Genomic DNA, 20,598 nt, shown 5'->3' with positions numbered 1-20,598 from the left:
CCATCATGATGAAAGGTTGTTGCATTTTTTAATATAAGGTTCAGGTGTTAAAAGATGCACTTATGCAATAATGTCCTAGTTGCATCTCGCATATAGGTTAAATATAAATTGTGAGGTTCTTGTGAATTGGAAGGTTTGCATTGAGCAATTTAGGTTGGAAAGAGTGAATTATGTTGTACACAATGCATTTGTGCAATAAAAATCCCTTATGATGACCGTAAATAGGTTAATTCATAGAAGGACGTTTAATTAAAGAATAGATAGTTGCTATGGAGAGGAGTAAAAGAGTTATATTTTATTTTAGAATTCGCATAAGCAACTGCATTCTTATTCATGTGACTTGCATGGGAAAAGAAAAGATTATGTTTTTATAACATTATAAATTTATGTAGCATAACTTGCATGCATAAGCAACTTGCATGCATAAGTAGATGTATGAAAAGAAAAGGGGGTTATATTTCATTTGATAAAAAGCATATAATACGCATGAAATGACATTTATATTCAATATGAAAGATAGGTTAAGTTAAGTAAAAATGTTGCTTAGTATTGTGCTTGCAGAGTTAATCCAGCATTCTCGTACTTAGATCGTTCTATGTTGCGAGTAAGAGAGGGTACCAGGCCTTAGGACACGAATACTAGTAATACCGACAAACAAAGGGATGTAATTCCTCAAGATAGGCACTGCTACCTATCTCGTGCAACTAGTGTGCAAGGTCATATGCTATTGCAACTAAATCATAAGATGCTATTACTACATCTTAGGCCAAGGGAGGCGAGATCTAATTACAAGTTAGATTCGTTAAGAAGTCGAGTAGTCACCCTAGTAAAACTCTCTCTCTTGGGTTGTCCAGGATCTATTTGACTATAGTACAAGGAGACCTAAGGTAATGATAATTGGGGTCGGTAGGGTATAAACCATAACCCAAAGAAAAAGGGTAAACAAGCAACCTAGCTTGCAAAGCCCTTGGAATTTTGCCAAGTCGCAAACGATCCAAGAGCGAATGCTGGGAGTATTCAAAAGGAAGGAATCACACCTTAGCAGTTGGTCGTACGAATGACCACGGAAATGAACATGATTGTACACTTAGGTACATTGTTTCAACTTCTTTGCTCAAGGAAATAATTCAAGGCCAAACACATAATGCTTCAAGTTAATAGCCTGGAGGGAGGGGCAGGCTCAATTACCTCCAACTACCTACGTGGCCCTATCCAAGGGGGTTGTTAGCTGCACCGTATACATGGACTGAACCCACCGTGAGAGGTCTCTCCGTGGGTGTTGCTTGGAGTAGGAGGATGCTTGGGTGCCAGAGGAGGCTCTGGCTATAAATTCCTATCCTCCAGATCCTGCACAAGAGGCCGACATGACTCGAGATGGGATCTCGAGGCCCGTGTACTACTCTACGGGTGAAACTTGGAGCAGCAATCTTGTTGATTGCTGGGATAGCCTTCGGGCATGATGCTTGATGTATTCCAAGACTATGATAAATAAAGGTCAAATACTTGGAAAAGGAACTTGCTTGAAATTATTATTTTTAAATGTCAGTGCCTAAGTTACATGAAGGAACCTGTGTTTAAATTGATTAATTAAGGAAGCTGCCTTTGCATGTCAAATATAATGTGGTAGGTAATTAGATAACTAAGCAACTCGAGGAAAGTGTGCTGGACGTGACTTGGGTCCATCCTACGGAAGGGTGGTCCCGGTTAGCTGGGAACTTTTCTCAAAAGACATGATAACGAGACTGTGAAGACCTAGAGTCAGCAAAGTTAGAATCCTGATTTATACTATTTTAGGGGAGCGGAATGGGACTATGCCTTATGGGCAGAGAGGTTGAACTTTGCATCCCTCTCGTTTCCCATTCTCCATGAACCAAGTGCAGCATAAATCCTCTTTGACTCTATTGTTTCTATGCAAAGTGGTTCATCTGGAGCTCGATGGTAGCCACTTCCTAGAGACTTGGCTGATAGGAAAGAAAAACACTGACTTCAGGTCGGTCCTAAGTGGGAACGGCCGGATGCTTTTGCTTTGGGAAGACCTAGATCGCAAACCCTCCTTGCGAGTGCCAGGTGGCACTTTCTAGACTCCCTTCCCAATGGGCTGCTAAGACATGTCCCATAAGTGGACAAGCGGACAAGCAGACACATTACAATTGGTATCAGAGCAAACCAACGAGATCTAAAGATTATAAGGGAACTTAATGGAGGAAAATAAAGGGAATAAGGGGGTAAATAGGGGAGGGTAAGTAGAACATAGCAGTGTTTTCTATTGAAAACATTTCTTTACTCACTTATGGATGCTGGGTTGCAGAGTCACGAAGCATGGAGCAAGTTCTTGGTGTTCTAGGTCATATTCATGACTGCAATGCATGCTTTGAATTATCGTCAGAGGCTTGGCATGATGAATATTCTAGACCGCATCTATAATTCTTCACCCTTATATGCGGAGTGGAGATGGACAGGAGACTCAAGAATATACTACATAGCAGCCCACCGACTCGCATACCTTCAAACCAACTTGAAGAGAATAAAGTGGATGGGGGATTTAAAGATCATAAAGTTGTTCATCTTTGTTGAAGCTCACGTAAACGCAACTTTGCATGTTAGTGGTTGGCAAGTCAAGCAGAACAAGTATGTCTGTGAAGAAGTGATCCAGTGATCTCTGCTGATAGAATCAAGGTGTTAGGGCGCTATGAGAAGAACGGGTATCAAAGGAAGGGATACCCCAAGGTTCCTATGACTTACCGTTTCCTGAAAATTCATGACCCCAATCCATATTATTATTTCATCCCTGTAGCCGATTGTAACACAATCCTATTTTCCCAAAACTGATGTATCAATCAGCCTGTCCTACTTATCCAAAATAAATGTACTCAAAGGGATATGCCTTCATCAATAAATAAGACTTTTTACAGTTGTCTATCTTGCTCATAAATGTTAACTAAGGTGTTAAGTGATTAAATCACTTAGCTGAAAAGCTATGCTAGTCATATTAACATAATATGAGAACGTCCGATAAGATGTTAACGTAAATAATCTTATTGTTAAGACGCAACCCCAAGCACGGGCTCCAAATCCGACTCCTACACTAAGTCCAGCTGCGGCTCAAGAGAAGACATTCCTTCTCAAACAAATTAAGCCACCTGATTTTGATGGCAAGGGAAGGACTATTTAAGTCAACGTAGAGATCTCGATTGAGTCCATGGAGGACTATTTTGAGGCAGTAGGAACTGCACCTACTAACCATGCCATGCTCGCCAAACTTAAGCTAACAGTCAAAGCAAGACTTTGGTGGAAATAATGGTGCAGAGACCAAGCAATCTCGGAGGGGATAGCCACTTGGGATAGGCTTAAGGAAGCTATGCGAGGGAGGTATCTGCCACCTGCCTACTGCACATAAAAGATAAATGAATTCTATGACTTGAAGCAACTAGGATTATCCCTTCAAGCATATTATTTGAAGTTCTTCTTACTCCTAAATTATGCACCTTTAATGGATATGACACAGCACGTGTCAAAATTCTATATTGGGTTGAATCCACCCATAAACACTCAATTGGAATCAATGCGCCCAACAGACCTACAAGATGTACTCATTCGAGCTGCTCCAATAATACAAGAGGTGCAAACCAAACCAAGGAATAACAGGATTTGGCCTTACAAGGATCAAAATAAGGGTATGTCTAAGGCTCAGACTAAGAGAGCACAGGGCCAGAATTAGGGCCAAAGTAAGAAAGCTAGAGTCAATGCTATCAACAACTTTGTTCCAACACAAAGCAATGATCGCAATCCATGTTGCTTCCATTGCAACGAGCCCGGACACTTCAAGAGGGAGGATCCCAAGCTTGGTAGAGGGCATCGCCAAGGGCAATTCCAAGGTCAAAATAGAGCCGCTCATGGCCAAGGAACCACCGTTATGGCCAGAGGGAGAACCTCAAATGTTTCCATCAAGGAGCTGGACAATGAAGAAGATCCATCCATGGATGCTGCCATTGAGAGGGCAAGGTTCATTCATGCCACTCTTCACAAGAAGGGTCCAAATCGCCAATTCTCTGTGATTCAAACTCCATCAGAATATCAAGGTAAAAGCTTCAAAACCTTGATTGACTGTGGCAGTACACATTCCTTCATCTCACCAATCTGTGCAAAGAGATTAGGAATAGCCATAATAGATGCACCTACCTTACTTGTGGAATTAGCAAATGGTCATGAGGTCACTTGTACTAGGCAAATTGCTAAGGTGAAATTCCTACTGGGTGGGAAGCCAACTTCTGTGAGATTCAGGGTGATGAGCCTAGATGTCCACGAATGTTTACTAGAAGCCAACTTCTGTGAGATTCAGGGTGATCAACCTAGATGTCCACGAATGTTTACTCGGAATGGATTGGCTAATACCCAATGTGCCCACATCCACTGTGGGAAGGGCCAAGTCTCCTTCTGCAATTTTGAAGGGGAACTAGTCACAACTCAAGGTGAGTCCAGTAAGCCAAAAATACAGTTGGAAAAAGCAACATGGATAATAAAAGGTGTTCAAAAGGGTCTACCTATCTATTTGATTAAACTAAATAAGCTAGATCAGAATCAAGAATCTGGAGAAGAACCTTTATGATTAAAGGAATACGCAGACGTATTTCCTAAAGATTTGACGGAACTTCCTCCCCAAAGGGAAGTCGACCACAAAATCAAACTTGTGCCAAGAGCTGCACCGATCGCAAAGAGGCCATATAAAATGTCCATCTCGGAAGCTATTGAACTGAAAGAGCAACTCAAGCAACTGTTAGACCAAGGCTACATCCATCCTTGCAGTTCACCATGGGGAGCTCTAGTGTTGTTCCAAAAGAAGAAAGATGGAATGATTCGCCTATGCATTGACTACAGAGGGTTGAACCAAGCAACCATAAAAAATAAATACCCCATTCCAAGAATAGATGAATTACTTGACCGTCTTCAAGGGGCAAAGATCTTCTCAAAGATAGATCTCAGATCTTGATATTATTAGATAAGGATCAAAGAAGAAGATATCCCGAAGACTACGTTTAGTACAAGGTATGGACACTTCGAATTCCTAGTGATGTCATTCGGGCTGACGAATGCTCCTGCTACCTTCAACAGGTTAATGCAGAATATCTCTAGGCCCTATCTTGATGACTTCGTACTTGTCTTTTTTTATGATACCCTAGTCTACTCAAAACAGGGAAAGGATCATGAACCCTAGCTTCTCATTGTTCTTGAAACAATGAGAGCACACAAGCTTTATGCCAAGAAGAAGAAGTATGCATTTTTTCAAGCGATAGATTGAATAGCTGGGATTCATTGTATCAGCAGAAGGAATTTCAGTAGATCCAGCTAAGGTCAACTTCTGTCAAAGAAATAAGTAGTTTTCTTGGGTTGACAGGGTGGTACGGAATTTTCATCAAAGATTATGCTTTGGTTGCAACACATTTGACTGATCTACTAAAGAAGCAAGTTGCAATTGCATGGTCACCTGCTGAACAGACCGGCTTTGACAAACTAAAGCAAAGCTTAGTATCAACACCCATCCTAAAACTTTGTGATCTTAGTAAGGAGTTTGAAGTGGTAGCTGATGCTAGCGCACTTGCTTTAGAAGGTGTACTTATGCAAGAAGGGCATCCCGTAGCATATTCTTAAAGAAAATTGAAGAGCCGTGAAAGGAATTATGCTACCCACGACTTGGAGCTGCTAGCTGTCATCCACACCCTCAAACTTTGGAGACATTACTTGCTAGGTAACAAAATTTCCTTAGTAACGGACCACAAGATTATTAAGTGGATTTTCACCCAGAATGAGCTCGATATGAGGCAATGTCGATGGATCGAAGTGCTGGAAGTATATGATTTTGAAATCAAATATAGGCATGGAAAAGAGAATGTAGTTGCCGATGCACTCAATCGCAAGGCATTTCTAAATTCTCTCATTTTGCAAGATCCATCAACAGTAAGGTCTATAGCCACAAAGATATCAATGCCAAACAACTCGATTCTTGAGTTAGCAAAAGAAGGGGCATATCATTACCCAGTCTATCAGAAAATGCTAAGAGAGATCCCCATCAAGGATCAAGACCCGAAGCTAAAGAAGAAGTATCAAGAATTCTCCATCAGTAGTGGACTTATCTACTTTAGGACAAGATTATGTATCCCTGCAAGCCAAACTCTCAAGCAAAAGATACTTTGGGAAGCCCATGACTCCCCTTTCTCAAGACATCTTGGTTATGCCAAGACCCTTAACACGGTTAGGAAGAGCTATTTTTAGGAAAGGCTCAAGGGAGACATACTCAAATATGTCACGGAATGTTTGTCTTGTCAACGCATTAAGGCAGAACATGTTAAAATTCTTGGGAAATTGCAACCACTTGACATTCCACAAGTGAAATGGGTGTTCATTAGTATGGACTTTATTGTTGGCTTACCCCAAGTTCAAGGAGGATATAACTCTATTTTGGTTGTAGTAGATATGCTCATCAAGGTCACACATCTCATCCCTGTCAAGATGAACTATAAAGCTTCAGACATCGCAAGATTATTCATCAAGGAAATATTCAAAATTCATGGGTTACCTAGAAGAATCATTAGTGATCGTGACTCTCTTTTCACATCACACTTCTGGAGGGCTATCTTTGAGGCTATTGGAACTCAGCTCTGTTTCAACACCGCTTACCATCCCCAAACTGATGGTCAAACAGAATGAGTCAACCAAGTCATTGAAGATATGCTTAGGGCATACTGTTATCGCGAACCCAAAAAGTGGATTCTATACTTACCAGTGGTTGAGTTTGCTTACAATGCTTCTTACCAACAGAGTATTCAGATGACCCCTTTTCAAGCATTGTACGGGCATGATTTTCATACCCCTTTGAACTTCTCGGATCCAGTTTTGAGGGTAGAAGCTTCAAGACAGATGCTAGAAGACATGGATGATCAAATCAAATCAATAAGACAAGACATTCAAGCTGCCAAGGATAGACAAAAGGCCTATGCTGACTTGAGACGGCAAGACAGATCCTTCGTCGAAGGTGATATGGTCTTCATCCATGTATGCCCTAAAAATAGTTCACTGTCCTTGGGAGAGTACAAGAAGCTAAGTTCGAGGTATTGCAGACCTTATAAGATCATCAAGTGCCTAGGGCCTAATGCTTACAAACTACAGCTGCCCGCAACTCTAAAGATTCATAATGTATTCCACGTTAGCCTATTGAAAAAGTATCTACCTAATGTGAATTATGTACTTGATGATCATCAAATTGTAATGCCTAGCCAAGGAGTCCTTGAGCTATGGCCTGATAGAATCCTAGATGTTACGGAGAGGCATTTGAGATCAAGAACCTTGAGAGAATACCTCATCCAGTGGGAAGATTATCCCGAAGAGGATGCCACCTGGATGGATGAAAATACTTTCAATCAACAATACCCCCAGTCTTCTCGAGATAAGGACATCTCGATTCCTTTAAGGGGGAGAGGATGTAATACCTCTCCCGTGCCTCCCCCATGAGAAACCCCCCTTTTTAAAATTTTAAAATTGTTTTTTTTTTAAAACCTCTCTCTCTCTCTCCCCTTGCCGATAGCATGGCGGGGAGAGAGAGAGAGAGAGGGAGTATGAGTGGGAGAGGGGGCATGCACCCCCCCATGTGTAGGGGTGACGGCCATTAAACAACCGTCTCCCCCCTCGTGAACCACCCCCTCCCCACTATATAAGGGGAAGCCCCCCCCCCCTCCGGTGGTCTCAGGCACCACCCCCTGTTTCATTTTCAATGCCACATCACCCCCTGCTCAGCCTGAAGCACCGCCAAGCTACCAAGACCACCGCCTCCCTCATCATCATCATTTTCGTCTCCATCTCCATTCTCAGCACGATGCTGTCAGGGCCTCCTGTCAAGAAAACAAGAAATTTAAAAAAGCTTCTTAAGAAGCTTCCACAAAAAAAGCTTCCTAGGGGGTGTGTCACCCGCAGACCACGGAAGGACACAACTCTTTTGTGAAGGGAGTTCCCTTGCGGGAAGGAAGGACTGCCAGCTTGCAGGAAATTTTCATCACACCCTCCACCTGCCCGACTTATTCCCAAGTCTTGATTGTGATGGCCCCAAAGTGCCACACAAGAGGAGCACATGCAAGAGTAAGAGAAGCACATGCAGGAGTCCCCACCCGAAGCGCAAGAATCGATAATACCCCTCCTGCAGATGTTCAAGTTCTATGAAATTCACCCTTTTCGTTTCCGCATGATATGGGTGCATTAAGTATAAATTCGCATAGGGAAAACTTAATTGCATTACTAGAATGCTTTGTTTTAAAAGATCATAGGAATGTTCGAAAAAGTTTTAATTTGCATGACAAGGTACTTATATTTCTCGCACCATCATGATGAAAGGTTGTTGCATTTTTTAATATATGGTAAATAGGTGTTAAAATATGCACTTATGCAATAATGTCCTAGTTGTATCTCGCATATAGGTTAAATATAAATTGTGAGGTTCTTGTGCATTGGAAGGTTTGCATTGAGTAGTTTAGGTTGGAAAGAGTGAATTATGTTGTACACAATGCATTTGTGCAATAAAAATCCCTTGTGACGACCATAAATAGGTTAATTCATAGAAGGACGTTTAATTAAAGAATAAATAGTTGCCATGGAGAGGAGTAAAATAGTTATATTTTATTTTAGAATTTGCATAAGCAACTGCATTCTTATTCACGTGACTTGCATGGGAAAAGAAAAGATTATGTTTTTATAACATTATAAATTTATGTAGCATAACTTGCATGCATAAGTAGATGTATGAAAAGAAAAGGGGGTTATATTTCATTTGATAAAAAGTATATAATACACATGAAATGACAGTTACACTCAATATGAAAGATAGGTTAAGTTAAGTAAAAATGTTGCTTAGTATTGTGCTTGCAGAGTTAATCCAGCGTTCTCGTACTTAGATCATTCTATGTTGCGAGTAAGAGAGGGTACTAGGCCTTAGGACACGAATACTAGTAATACTGACAAACAAAGGGATGTCATTCCTTAGGATAAGCACTACTACCTATCTCATGCAACTAGTCTGCAAGGTCATATGCTATTGCAACTAAATCATAAGATGCTACTACTGCATCTTAGGCCAAGGGAGGCGAGATCTAATTACAAGTTAGATTCGTTAAGAAGTCGACTAGTCGCCCTACTAAAACTCTCTCTCTTGGGGACCGATTTGCCAAACTTAGGGAAATTGCAAATTTCCAAGAAGCAAATTGACCAACCAAGGACGACGGGGTTGTCCAGGATCTATTTGACTATAGTACAAGGAGACCTAAGGTAATGATAATTGGGGTCGGTAGGGTATAAACCCTAGCCCAAAGAAAAAGGGTAAACAAGCAACCTAGCTTGCCAAGCCCTTGGAATCTTGCCAAGTCACGATCGATCCAAGGGCGAATGCTGGGAGCATTCAGAAGGAAGGAATCACACCTTAGTAGTTGGTCATACAAATGACCACGGAAATGAATGTGATTGTACACTTAGGTACGTTGTTTGAACTTCTTTGCTCAAGGAACTAATTCAAGGCCAAACACTTAATGCTTTAGGTTAATAGCCTGGAGGGAGAGGCAGGTTCAGTTACCTCCGACTGTGTGCTTGGCCCTATCGAAGGGGGTTGTTAGCTGCGCGGGGTACATGGACCGAACCCGCCGTGAGAGGTCTCTCCATGGGTGCTGCTTGGAGTGGGAGGATGCTTGGGTACCAGGGGAGGCTCTGGTTGTAAATTCCTTGCCTTCGAATCCCGCACAAGAGGCCGACATGACTCGAGATGGGATCTTGAGGTCTGTGTACTAGTCTACGGGCGAAACTTGGAGCAGCAATCCTATTGATTGCTGGGATAGCCTTCGGGCATGATGCTTGATGCATTCCAAGACTATGATAAATAAAGGTCAAATATTTGGAAAAGGAACTTGCTTGACATTGTTTTTTTTAATGTCAATGTCTAAGTTATGTGAAGGAATCTGTGTTTAAATTGATTAATTAAGGAAGCTGCCTTTGCATGTCAAACATAATGTAGTAGGTACTTAGATAACTAAGCAACTCGAGGAAAGTGCGGTGGACGTGACTTGGGTCCATCCTACGAAAGGGTGGTCCAGGTTAGTTGGAAACTTTTCTCAAAAGATGTGATAACGAGAATGTGAAGACCTAGAGTCAGCAGAGTTAGAATCCTGATTTATGTTGTTTTAGGGGGAGCGGAATGGGACTATGCCTTATGGGCAGAGAGGTTGAGCTTCGCATCCCTCTCGTTTCCCATTCTCCATGAACCAAGTGGAGCATAAATCCGCTTCAACTCTGTTTTTCCTACGCAAAATGGTTTATCTGGAGCTCGATGCTAGCCACTTCCTAGAGACTTGGTTGATAGGGAAAAAAAACCCTGACTTCAAGTCGGTCTTAAGTGGGAATGGCTGGATACTTCCGCTTCAGGGCAGACTCGAGAAGACATAGATCACAAACCCTGTGACATTCCTTGCGAGTGCCAAGTGGTGCTTTCTAGACTCCCTTCCCGATGAGCTGCTAAGACGTGTCCCACAAGTGGACAAGAGGACATGTTACATCTACATTACCATTATATAGTGCTCCAATTTAGTAATGGTAGCCACAAACAGTGCCTTAAATAATGACTAATCAACAACAAGAATAGTGGAATTCCATTGACTAAAGTTAATAACTAGACGAACTAGGAGTTTTAAATTAGAATTAGAACAAAGCTCCTTCTGTATCAATCTAATTTATTTATATAGTGATCACAAATATGCCCCAAAATTACATTACACGTGTGACATGAGGTGAGAGTTTGAAGAAATAATTGTCCAACTCAATTGCAAAGATCAAGAAATAACTAATGGATATCATAATATAGTAGTTGAAGACTCTACAATTGAATACCACAAGTGTTATTAATGCTATAGGAGTAGCTAGAGATACTGTTAGGTCAAATACATAGTATGGAGAATGTCACCAAGTGGGACACCTATCCACTAAGTATTACCCAAAAACTAAGAATCCTAAGAGCCTTTTTTTCTTAATGTTTGAGAATGGAGCATATAGAATACATCTACTCTTTGAAAGAGATGAATGAAAGGATAAAGAAAGCATAGGAAGCAAGGTTGTCAAAAATGACAACCCAAGATATCAGGCCAAATCTCAAGGACTTTGGATCCTACTTTGGTCCTAGAAAGTTTGCACAACTAGAGGATGATAGTCTAGTATCGATCAAAGGTTTGAAGTAGAATATTATAGGAGGGATAAAAGGGCCACATTTTCCAAATTTACCTAATATTTATAGGAGATGACTTAGGTAATGTGGAATATTAACACCATTACCTAAGTCAGCTCCTAATTGTAATGTGGAATATTTACCTAATATGAAGAGAATTATTCTCAAAGTGAAGATAAAGAATCCATACAATTAGAAGATGGCATTGATAGTGATGAAGTTACAGTGTCCATATAATTAGAAGATGGCATTGATAGTGATGATTGGAGATCCTATTATAATAAAAGACTGTTGGTGATTTTTTGCATTGATTAATGGTCCTCAAAGCATAAAATGATGTTTAAGAATTGGATGAAGAAATATAAAATCAATTCTTTTAAGTGTTACTATTGCCCTCATCAACTATTTTTAAGAAATTCAATGATGATCTCTTGTTGTATGTGGCATTCATAGATGCCTCTGTAGAAGATGAATCATCTAATAAAGAGGTGGTGATCCCTAAGATGTAGTTAGATTTAACTCTAGTTACATTCCAACCTTAGTGGCATCAAAATAGTTGTAGCCCAATGCAATAAAAGTGAGTTCCAATGGTGCATCATAAGAGGAGATAACTCCCTTGAAGGAGTCTGATCATATGTATCTCTAGAAAGCATGTGAGGTATGTTTATACTCAAGTTTTAAAAGAAAAGTAAAATGGAAGAAGAAATTTTTCATTGATACAAATGGAATCAAGTACCATCTTAAAGTGAGTAGTGGCTTTCCTAGATGATGAGTTATTAGTCTTGTGAGATAAGGATAATCTAGGTGTGTTTACATGGTCATACAAGGATTTGAAGAGGATTGATCCAAGTGTAGGATCACATCAATCTAGAGCCTAATGCCAAGCTAGTATAAGAGTGCCAATGTAGAATGAATCCAAGCTACGTTACTCTAGTGAAGATTGAGTTATTGAAGCTCTTGGGCGGGATGTAGATTTTATTTACCTAGTGGAAAATAATAAGTATATTTCTTCCATTGTGGTCGTACTCGAGAAGAATGTTAATCTCCAAATCACTTGCCTATTTTATTCACAAATCAATTATTGGATATAGTTGCAAACCATGAATTCTACTCCTTGTTGGATGGATTCAAAGGATACAATCAAGTATAGATATTGTGAAATAAGCTCAATCAAATACAACTTTTACAATAGAATGGAAATCTATGCATTTGGCATGATGACATTTGGACTATGCAATGATCCTATTATCTTTCACCATGTGATGATTATTACTTTCCAAAATCATTTGCATGACTTCATTCAAGTTTACCTAGATGACTTTTATATCTTTAGCCTTTTCTACAAGCACCGACGACACTTGCAGTAGTGCTTTGAGTAATGTAGGGACGATGGGATTTCTCTCAACCTTGATAAATGCATTTTTAGAGTTTCTTTAGGGGATTTTTAAAATCACATCATCTCTACACAATGAATAGAAATGGATCTAGCCAAGTTCTAGAAGATTGCAACCTTGACTGCATCCACCAACCTCAAGTAGTTAAGAGGATTCCTAGGCCATGTGGGTTACTACAAAAGGTTTGGTTCTCATTTTACAACAAATGTAACATCCTTGCATAAACTCCTAAGGAAGGATAGGGAGTTATTTGTGTCACCAATCGTGTGGTGGAGGGACTTGCTTAAGTTATTGTGCCAAACAAACACCATATGCACAAGAGGAAGCTCACTCAAGAATACAAGAAAATAGATAGAGACCAAAACATTTTCTTGTTGGTTTCTTTTTCTTTTTTCATACAAAATACAATGTGCAAAAAGTATAGATAAGATATGATATAAAGGAAAGTGGCCTACTAAGTTAAATAGTGCATAATTGAATATACTAATCAATTTTTGCTAAAACTATGCTAGTTGTAGATAGATGCAACAAACTAAATATAATAAGTGATAAGTTAGTGGCCATGTGAGAATCGTAATGACCACCCATGTGCTAAGTGTAGATGTGACAATCCATCTAACTAGGTGGACCATCATAATGTCCATACGTGTTTAGCTTGCCATCTCAACACTCATCCTCAAGCTCAATTTCATATTTGCAACTCCAAGTAAGCATTAGGAAAAAAATGAACTCACAAATAGGCCTTTTAGCCCCCCCTCTCTCCTCCTTAAAACAAGGAAAAGAGGAGAGAAGAATAGTAAACTAATCCTCCTCTCTCTCCACTTTTGCAATCTTGTTTTGCCTTTTTTATTTTATCTACAAAGATATACTCAGGCTTCTTCTCTCTCCTCATTTAAGAAGTCTTTTTCAACCAAATTTTATATTAAAAAAGGAGTTAGTTACAGGAGTGTGGTGCTTCATTTTCAATGCAAAATGATTAGTAGATACGAGGTAATTGATTTTTTAATCAAGAACAAGGAAAATGAAATTTCAAAAGTTCCTTTTAAGATATTTTGGGGATTTTTTATATCCTAGCTTTTGGTCAAAAAACAAACCAACTAGTCAAATATCGTGTTTTTTGGAGATGTTTTTGGAGGCAAAATATAAATATCTAAAATACAAAAAGTCTTGGACATCCCTACCCTATGAGCTATTTTCCCCCATATCTATACTCTCTCATGGATCTATTGTGACCTCTTCTCTGTGTTTATGCAACCTTCATTAACATAGTAAATTACTTACACCCTCCTTTCCCTTGGCACCTTTGTGTGCCTCTCTGTGCATCTCCACTCTACCTCTTGTGACAACCAAGTAGGCTCTCCATTTCTATTAATAGTAAAATGAATACAAGAAAGAAGGAGCTGTATATTGAGGTAGAGATTGAACATGCCCCATTATTTAAAAGAACCCAACGTACTAGTGTCAACCCTCAGGTTTTACAGAGTTATAGGAAAATGGGATTGAAACATGTGGATTTGTGGGTTGACGAGGGAATCTACCCAGTTGACCCCTTAAACAATAGACCTCCAACTTTCTCAGGAATCACAAATTTGCTGAAGTATGTGTGCGGCGGTGGAAATGGGTTACTTGGTTATACTAGAGGGCTCAATGATCATGCATTCAAAGTATTTACAACTTTCCAAGCAACCATTAATGATGCCAGGAGGCATATTCCACGGTGGATTCCGTGCCACGGTGGATTCCGTGAGGTTTTACGGTGGATTCCGTAAACTTAGATGACCGGGGCTCATACACAAAGAGGATTCTTTGTGCGAGAAGTTGATGGGGACGCCTGTCCTTTTCGGGCGTTTCATTAATTTAGTGTGTACATGGGTGATTCCATAGCGGGTGATTCCGCAAAATGCATATTAAATTAATAAACGTTTATGAGTTTAGAGTGCGCACTCGTAATAAATTAAGGTTAGGATTTATTTCTAACCAGTTGATTTATTTATGTAGCTGAAGACTGCTAGGTATTCACTTTTGTCGGTTTAATTGTATTATTTTACTAACGATTGTGAATGCTTCAGTTGATGTGTAGAGATAGCAGCAGTGGCGGAGGAAAGCATTGGAGTCTAGCGGGTTTTCGACTCTTGGACTAGATTTTGATAGGCGCCACGCCTATATCTTGTCGCCTATATTTTGTTATGTCTATTGAGACATCGATTATTTATTATTATTTTGTATGCGCTTATGCGCCCGGATATGTTATTTCTATTTGGACATTGAGATTGGGCGTGCCAGACACTATGGGCACCGTCTATTAGCTTTATTTTCCTATTTTTGTAGAAAGCAAACTCAAAAGCTAAAAGCTTGTCATATTTTTGTAATTGGGCTATTATTGAGCATGAAGATTGGAAATATACATAAAATACATGCTTTGTGAAGCGCTCACACAAGGCATGGGGGAGATTGAACCCAATTTGTCTCTTGCCTCTTGTCGTGCATGCTTTTACATGGGTTTTTGTGCAAAAAGGTAGAGTACTTTGTTCTTGGGGACCTTCCGGGATTCACCACGTGAGCTATCTGCGACCGATCTGCGCAGCAGTGGTATCAGAGCATAGCAGAGATCAAGAGCTTCCAATCGCTACCAATCTCGGGCGAAGGCGGAGCTCCAGGAACAAACGGGCTCTACAGTCAATCTCGTCGCGAACCGTCGATACAGGCAGACTTCTGGCGATCAAGAACCCCTGTTTCCACTGTCAGATTGCGAAGGACCAAGCTCTGCAGGCGGAGGACCACTCATACACTTCCATCAACAAGTCGTGGACAAACAGTGAGGAAAATTTCATATTTCTTTTCTATCTCAAGTTTAAGCTTGAGTTAAGCTTTAGGAGAAAGCTTAATACTTCAAAAACTTCATCACGAGCTGTATGAGTGGGTCCGAAATTTGCGCGACGTCATCAAACTCATATTCTTGTCCTCCACGATTTGCGCCGTTTTCTGACGGCTCTTCCTCCTCACAAAAGCCTAAGTTACTAAGCTTATTAAGCTTAAGCTTAATTACTTAAGCTAAGTCACACAACTCTCATCAAGTCACACTGGGCAGACAAGTTCAGTAACTCCGGGTCTCGCACTTCTGAAGTCAAGTTCCGCAAGTCGACAGTAATCAAGTTTTGCAAGTCGGCTTAAGTCCAGCAAGTCAACAACTCTGCAAGTCTGCTAAGTCTGCAACTTTGCAAGTCAGACTAAATCAGAACTGACTAGTGCTTAAAACTCATAGAAGACTTGTTCGTATGCAAAAACTCTGAACTGGAAAGTTGTTCACAACAAGCTGTTCTACCTATCTACAAGTTCCTTGAAGTACTTTCAGCAAACGGAGACAGAAATATTGCAGAATTTCTTAAAATTAAAGAAGAAATACCCAAAAATACATAGCCTTGTAACCCCAAATTTGAGCTATGCTCATCCCGCTAACTGATTTTGAGTGAGAAAGGTTTGTTGAGTTTTACAGGATGACTACCCCACATATGGATGATCCTATGGCTGAAGACGACCTACCCGAGCCTACCATGGAACAAAAGCTGGATCTTATCATGCTACAATTGGAAGAAGAGCGAAGGGCTAGGCAAGCCTTGCAAGCGCAATTGACAAAGCTACAAAGAGCGTCCACTGATAAAGAAGAACCGCAAGCTGAAGATTTGATCCGCCGTACCATCGACGCCACTCTTGAAGCACAAACCATTCTCAAGGAATCCAAGATAAGTAAACGAAGTTTCAAGTTCCGCACTTTCAATGGCATAAGAGAAGGAAAGACTGTTTTATCATTCATTAGCCAGTTTGATGACTATTTCCATGAGGAAACTTATCCCGAAAAAGATAAAATCAAGTGTGTTACTAATCATCTGATAGACAGAGCATCACTTTGGTGGACTGTAGTCCGCAAGAGTATAGAATGTCCTGCTACTTGGGAAGATTTCAAGAAGAAGTTCATGCAAAATTTCCTTCCACTGCAATTTCATGAGAAGGCTATCAAGCAATGGGATTTACTTCAACAGCGAGATCGTGAGCCTATTCCACAGTATACAAAGTGTTTTTGGAATGCACTTCTACAGCTACGCATGCTTGAGGATGTACCAGAGACGACGCATAAGCGGAAGTATATGTCTGGACTTCTTGGACATTACTACGCTGAAGTAAACATGTTCAAGCCTGCTACCCTTGAAGTCGCCATCTCCTTAGCTCACGACACTGAAGATAAGTTACGCGGAAGAGATCAACGACCACAGCCATTCCAAGCCAACGGTAATTATGGATCTAAACAATTCAATTCCAATTTTCGAAGGTTTAATCCAGGTCGTTTCTCATCACCATCTTTCCGCAAGAATTGGCCTAAACCACCTGCATTACCATCCACTGTCAATTCAAATTCTAAGACTATTCCACAAGCAAATCCAAATATACCCAGACTCCCAGCCATTGCAAATAATGTGACCAAAGCTAAGCCAATAGTATGCTATAAGTGTCACCAGCCAGGGCATCTCGCAGCAAATTGTCATTCAAAGAAGCCACCAATAGCACTATTTTAGATCTTTTACGTGCATACACTATCTCTAAACCTCAGACATGGGATACTCATTTGCATTTATTACAGTTTGCTTACAATAATACACCGCACACATCTACAAAGAAAGCACCTTTTGAAGTCATTTATGGATATAGATTATCTACACCTGTTGCATCTTTGTCTAATAGAATTCAGAGTGCTGATGATATTGCTATTATGCATAACACTATTTTTGATGAGGTAAAGGATATGATTGCTAAAGCCCAACAATCATATACCAAACAAGCCAACAAGAAAAGACAAGCTATGAATTTCAAAGTTGATGATTATGTTTGGCTTAGAATAGAAAAGCATAGACTGCAAAGTGTAGATAGACATCCAGTTGTCAAATTAGCTCCTAGATTCTATGGACCATTTAGAATCATTCATAAGATTAATGATAATGCATTCAAGTTAGAATTGCCCTCTCATTGGAAAATTCATAATACATTTCATATTAGTTTATTGAGACCATTTAGAGGCCAATTACCTATCCACCCTGTCTATGAAAACCCACCTTTACTAGAAGAAGAGACTGAAATACTTGAACCAGAAGCCATCATAGACACTGACTACATGACCACTAGAACTGGCCGAAGGTATTCTAGATATCTAGTGAAATTTAAGAACCATCCTGTAGAGGAAGCACAATGGATGCACGCTAGAGACTTAAATGCTTTCCCCACTCTGTTAGCTCCACATTGAGCTAATAGCAATTGAGGTCAATTGCTATCCCACCCCGGGGGTATGATGCCAGGAGGCATATTCCACGGCGGATTCCGTGAGGTTTTACGGTGGATTCCGTAAACTTAGATGACCGGGGCTCATACACAAAGAGGATTCTTTGTGCGAGAAGTTGATGGGGACGCCTGTCCTTTTTGGGCGTTTCATTAATTTAGTGTGTACATGGGTGATTCCATAGCGGGTGATTCCGCAAAATGCATATTAAATTAATAAACGTTTATGAGTTTAGAGTGCGCACTCGTAATAAATTAAGGTTAGGATTTATTTCTAACCAGTTGATTTATTTATGTAGCTGAAGACTGCTAGGTATTCACTTTTGTCGGTTTAATTGTATTATTTTACTAACGATTGTGAATGCTTCAGTTGATGTGTAGAGATAGCAGCAGTGGCGGAGGAAAGCATTGGAGTCTAGCGGGTTTTCGACTCTTGGACTAGATTTTGATAGGCGCCACGCCTATATCTTGTCGCCTATATTTTGTTATGTCTATTGAGACATCGATTATTTATTATTATTTTGTATGCGCTTATGCGCCCGGATATGTTATTTCTATTTGGACATTGAGATTGGGCGTGCCAGACACTATGGGCACCGTCCATTAGCTTTATTTTCCTATTTTTGTAGAAAGCAAACTCAAAAGCTAAAAGCTCGTCATATTTTTGTAATTGGGCTATTATTGAGCATGAAGATTGGAAATATACATAAAATACATGCTTTGTGAAGCGCTCACACAAGGCATGGGGGAGATTGAACCCAATTTGTCTCTTGCCTCTTGTCGTGCATGCTTTTACATGGGTTTTGGTGCAAAAAGGTAGAGTACTTTGTTCTTGGGGACCTTCCGGGATTCACCACGTGAGCTATCTGCGACCGATCTGCGCACCAATTAAAAATTGCGTGATGTGATCACTGCACATCAACTTCATATACAACAGCTCATAGGACAAGTGGTACAGCTAAATGACACTGTAATTCAACGAAACAATCAAATTATTTCAATGCAAGACACTATCCATGTGTTAACCCTTAAACGAACAAAGGTGGAAAATCCAGAAAAGCTGAAGCAGAAGACAAGGCCAAGGCAAAAGTGAAACGGAAGACGAAGGCGCGCCAAGAAAAATCTAGAAACACAAGAAGTGCAGAAAAGTCCTAAAAAAGGAAAAAAGGCGCACAAGGAAAAGCGCAAGTCAATACTTTTGTAAAAGAGCGCAATTTCATCATGATTTAATTTAAGGAGAGCGGGGCTCTCACCCATGCAATTTGTAATATAGACAAGCAGTGGAAAGGAAGCTAGGAAGATAGAAGGACAATGGGGAAGCAATCCTGTGTATACTTGGTGATGTACATGTTATCTAGACAATCAGGAACTTCCAAATTCTGAATAATAGGCTAAAACAGGGAAACATGGGACCACCTTTGCAATTTGTAATATTTCCCTGCCTCCTAATAATTGGTCCAAGTATACAGGGGACCACCTTTTCCTTTCCACTGTTAGGTATGATTCAGAATTTGGAAGTTCCTTTATGTATACTTAGACAATCAGGTCTAAGGCAAGCAAGTTCCTTTATGTATACTTGGTGATGTACATGTTGAGGTCTTCCTCATTCATAATGAAACTGTGGAGGTAACACTCAACATGGTATGATTGAGTCATGTTTTCATTGTTTATTAGTCAACTCTCAAATTTGAAGCTTGCTCATTGTAGTAATGTGTAGAAGAAAAGGTGGTCCCTTGTTTCCCTGTTTTAGCCTATTATACAGCAACAGAAAACCCTACTGTTTGTTTCTTTTTCTTTATTTTTTCCTATCCTAAATGCATCCAAAACACAAAGTAAATACCTACACTACTCCATTCCACATCACAAATCTCAGAAAGCAAAAAACCTACTTGCCAAGGAGATCGAATACCCTCTTCAACCCCCTCGCTTCCTACCTATCTACCTCAAGCACCGGTTCGGGGAAAACCCTACTCCAATGCTCGATTCGAAGCGTACAAGCGCTCAAGGCTTGAATCCGTTGGTCCCGGCAACGGAACCAAAATGTGGGAGCTTTCACTCAACCGCCAAGACCCACGGACCGCTTATTGTTTCAAGCGTTCCAAGCCGAGCACTAATGGCTACCTCTCACATAGCCGACGTGCCATCCATATCTACGGATGTAGTGAGCTTACCTTGATGCCGTTTGAGTTACCTCCTCTCCCGTGCACTCCGGTAGCTCCACGATCCAAGTGCAAGCTTCAAGCAAGCTCCATCCTCAAGCTCCACGCTCCAAGCTCCATTGCCTTGAGCAAGACAAGAGAAGAGAAGAGAAGAGAAGAAGAGAGGAGACGATAGAGAGCTTCTCCTCCTCGGTCCCTCACCCTCACACACTCACTCCCTCACACTCCCTCTCTCAAGCACAAGCTCAAGCAAGCAAGAAGAAGAAGGAGAAGAAGAAGAGGAGAGCTACTTTTGGCCACACACAAGAATGAGCTTCTCATTCACTTTTCAACTTTATATACAAAACCCTAAATCCCTTTTGTGCGGTCATCCCCTTTTCCCCTTTTTATATGGCCGGCCGTAGCCTAGGTCCTTTTTCCCATTGTCCTTCTATCTCCCTAGCTTCCTTTCCACCGCCCATCTATATTTGCAAATTGCACGGGT

Source organism: Lygodium microphyllum, chromosome 29 (genome assembly GCF_053477565.2).
Source record: "Lygodium microphyllum isolate KBCC chromosome 29, Lygodium_microphyllum_v1.1.10, whole genome shotgun sequence".
In the NCBI taxonomy this organism is placed as follows: Eukaryota; Viridiplantae; Streptophyta; class Polypodiopsida; order Schizaeales; family Lygodiaceae; genus Lygodium; species Lygodium microphyllum.
This window is presented reverse-complemented; position numbering follows the sequence as displayed.